Source organism: Grammomys surdaster, unplaced genomic scaffold, assembly GCF_004785775.1.
Source record: "Grammomys surdaster isolate TR1022 unplaced genomic scaffold, NIH_TR_1.0 60, whole genome shotgun sequence".
Classification (NCBI taxonomy): domain Eukaryota; kingdom Metazoa; phylum Chordata; class Mammalia; order Rodentia; family Muridae; genus Grammomys; species Grammomys surdaster.
Window position 1 is genome coordinate 136,477 of NW_021604562.1, and position 4,302 is coordinate 140,778.

The following is a 4,302-nucleotide window of genomic DNA, read 5'->3' on the forward strand; positions in this document are numbered from 1 at the left end:
TATGATGGTATACTTAAGTGACCCCAAAACTTCCACCAGAGAACTCCTAAACCTGATAAACAACTTTAGCAAAGTGGCTGGGTATAACATTAACTCAAGCAAATCAATAGCCTTCCTCTACTCAAAAGATAAACTGGCTGAGAAAGAAATGATGGAAATGACACCCTTCACAATAGTCACAGATAATATAAAATACTTTGCTGTGAACCTAACCAGGCAAGTAAAAGACCTGTATGTCAAGAACTTCATGCCACTGAAGAAAGAAATCGAAGCAAATCTCAGAAGATGGAAAGATCTCCCATGCTCATGGATTGGAAGGATTAATATAGTAGAAATGGCTATTTTGCCAAAAGCCATCTACAGATTTAATGCAATCCCCATCAAAATTCCCACTCAATTCTTCACAGAGATAGAAAGAGCAATCTTAAAATTCATTTGGAATAACAAAAAACCCAGGATAGCAAAAACTACTCTCAGCAGTAAAAGACCTTCTGGAGGAATCACCATCCCCTACTTCAAGCTGTACTACAAAGCAATAGTGATAAAAACTGCATAGTATTGGAACAGAGACAGGTAGGAGGATCAGTGGAATAGAATAGAACCCAGAAATGAACCCCCATACCTATGGTCACTTGATCTTTGACAAAGGGGCTAAAACCATTGAGTGGAAAAAAGATAGCATTTTCAACAAATGGTGCTGGTCCAACTGGTGGTCAGCATGCAGAAGAATGCAAATTGATCCATACTCATCTCCTTGTACAAAGCTCAATTCCAAGTGGATCAAGGACCTCCACCTAAAACCAGCCATACTGAAACTAGTAGAAGAGAAATTGGGGAAAAGCCTGGAACACATAGGCACATGAAAAAAGTTCCTGAACAGAACACCAATGGCCTGTGCTCTAAGACCAAGAATTGGCAAATGGGACCTCATAAAGCTGCAAAGCTTCTGTAAAGCAAAGGACACAGTCAATAGGACAAAGCGGCAACCAACAGATTGGAAAAAGATCTTCACCAACCCTACATCTGATAAAGGGCTAATATCCAAGGTATACAAAGAACTGAAGAAATTAGACTCTAGACAATCAAAGAACCCTATTAAAAAATGGAGCACAGAGATGAACAAAGAATTCTCAACTGAGGAAGCTCGAATGGTTGAGAAGCACCTAAAGAAGTGTTCAGCATCCCTAGTCATCAGGGAAATGCAAATGAAAACAACACTGAGATTCCACCTCACACCAGTCAGAATGGCTAAGATCAAAAACACAGGTGACAGCAGATGTTGGGGAGGATGTGGAGAAAGAGGAACACTCCTCCACTGTTGGTGGAATTGTAAACTGGTACAACCACTATGGAAGGCAGTCTGGCGGTATCTCAGAAAATTGAACATAGTGTTACCTGAGGACCCACCTATACCACTCCTGGGCATATACCCAAAAGACATTTCAACATACAACAGGGACACATGCTCCACCATGTTCATAGCAGCCTTATTTATAATAGCCAGAAGTTGGAAAGAACCCAGATGCCCTTCAACAGAAGAATGGATGCAGAAAATGTGGTACATATATACAATGGAGTACTACTCAGTTATTAAAAACAATGAGTTCACGAAATTCCTAGGCAAATGGATGGAGCTGGAAAATATCATCTTGAGTGAGGTGACCCAATCTCAAAAGAACATACATGATATGCACTCACTGATAAGTGGATATTAGCCCAAAAGCTCACAATATCTAAGAAACTACGTATAGACCACATAAAACTCACATAGAAGAAGGAAGACCAAAGTGTGGGTGCTTTGGTCCTTTCTAGAAGGAGTATCAAAAGTTTCAACCAGAGCTCCCAAAGTCTAAACCGGCAGCCAGAGAGCACAAAGGGAGGGACTTATGCACCTGTATTGGGAATTGAGGGTGACCTTGTTAGACTTCAGTGAAAGTGGAGGGCCATGGTCCCTGAAAGTTTGGATCCCCTACTGTGTGGGAATTTGAGAGCAGGGAGATGGGACTGAGAGGATGTTTGGAGCACACCCTCACAAAAATTAGGAGGAGGGGGTATGGGATAAGGGGTTTTGGGCGAGAATGGGAGAGGAGATAACATTGAAAGGTAAATTCCTTTAATATCCAATAAAAAAAAACACACAGATAAAGGGTCTAAAAAAAAAAGAGAGTGAGAGAGTTTACTTATTTTAAATTAATTTCAAAAGTTTCTAGGAGTTGCTAATTGGCTAAGATCCTATTTTAAGCTCTCCATAAAAGAATTTAAGTCTCTGTTCAATATTCTCAATAGAGAGGTAAACCCTAATTTTCCTCAACAATTAATTGACAAAGGAGAGGTAATCTCACAAAAGGTAGAAGAAGCTATTACTAATCGATATATTATATAGTCTGATTAGTTGTTGGTGGTGCTATAACAGTCCTTTGACAAAAGATTATTAATATAGATTTATATATCCTTAAATAGGGTCTTCATGACTCTCTGAGTGGGAAAGGAGCGACTGTTGGTGCTTCTGCTCTTATTTTACATGAACTCTGAAAATTGGCTTTAAAAACAAAAGAGGGTGAATGGTACCCCCTCAGAAGGATTCCCCCTGAGAATTCCCTTCTTTTTCCTTTCCAGGTAAAAATGAATCACCCGTGATGTCTGCTGTTAGAAGTTCTAATCCAGATGCTGGCCTCCGAACTTATACTACTCAGACCTTTGAAGGGCCACTGACAAGAACATCAAACAGCTAGAGATTGACATCACTAATCTGAAGAAATCCCTCGTTTCGCCATCTGAATAGACCTCCTAAAATCGCAAAGATCCTTATTGGACTTGATTTACTCTAGTACAATAGAAAAGACTGTATACAGCTCTTGACTGTGTACAACCCTCAAAGAAGAAGGTTGCCTTTACATAGACAAGACAAGGAGGGTTAAGGAGAGCATGAAATAGGTCAGTGAAGGCCCTAAGAAAAATCAGAGAGAGAAAGAGACAGATGAATGCTGGTACAAGAATTGGTTTTCAGCCTCTCCAAGGTTGTCAACCCTATTTCCTTCCATCTTGGGACCATTATTTGGGTTCTTTTTGCTTATTTCTGCTGGTCCCTGGGCCTCAAACAGGCAGACTAACTCTGTGATACAACAGATAAATAATTTGGTAGCAAAACCTATTCAGATACATTATCTTAAGTTAGCTATGGAAGACCACGAGACTCAAGATGAGGTTGTTACTTTATACAGGGTGTTTCCAAAACCCATCTCCACCCAACCTAAAAGGGGGGACTTCTGCCCCTAGACCAAGCAGAGAGGGGCCACCCAGAACCCCCTCTGACAGGTGATCTGAATTCTTGCTTAGGCTGCGAGGCTAAGCACTGCAAGGGAATATAAATAAAAGATAAAAATATCTATCTGGGTTCCCTGAAGGACAAGACTGACTGCATAGGGGTTGATGTCAAAAGTATCCCCTCTCCAGGAAAAAGACATCAGGACAGGTATGACCTTCATGCCTCAGTGGACAACAACAGGGGGACCGGAGCCATCACAAGGTCCCCTTCAAATACTGGAGGTCAGGCCTCTATCCCCCCCTTCGCAAGATTAGAATTGCCACAGCCCTTCTATACTTAGAGAAGGGAGGAGATGTCAGGGGTAGCCCTGCTTACACACTGAAGGCCTAAAATCAGCCATAGGCCTAAAATCAGCAATAGGCCTGTCATACATGTATACTAACACCAAGTCTTGGGTCTCAGTGGAAAAACATTGAAACAGATGGCTATAAGCTAATGTCAACAGGCAGCTTTTCTGGAATTTATAAGCCTGAGTAGTCATAGACCTTGTAAATAGGTAGCCTTGGCATACAATACCAACTTAGATAAGGACAAGCGAGTCATAGGCAGAGTCATAATGAATTGTCCCCTGAACCTTCACCTCGCCTATACCCGGTTCTGAAGATATCTGTATTCCCCCTGCACACCCACACTCCAGTGTCATTCCCTTCCCCACATCCTGCCTTTCTGTGTTTATAACCCCTGTGTGAATTAATTACGATTTGAGAAAAAAAAGAATACAAACAAAAAAATAAAAAAATAAAATCTCTGCCCTGATTTAAAAAAAAAAGACTGTTAAACTAAGTTTTAGATTGCTTACTGCATAACTGGTATCCAGTAATTTATTAATATTTATTAATTCAAAAATAAATTACTGGCATTACTAAAAAAAGGAAAAGAGAATATTAGATCACTATTTTTAGCAAGGTTTAAGAATTTTAATCTAACATTGATAGATAGATAGATAGATAGATAGATAGATAGATAGATAGATAGAT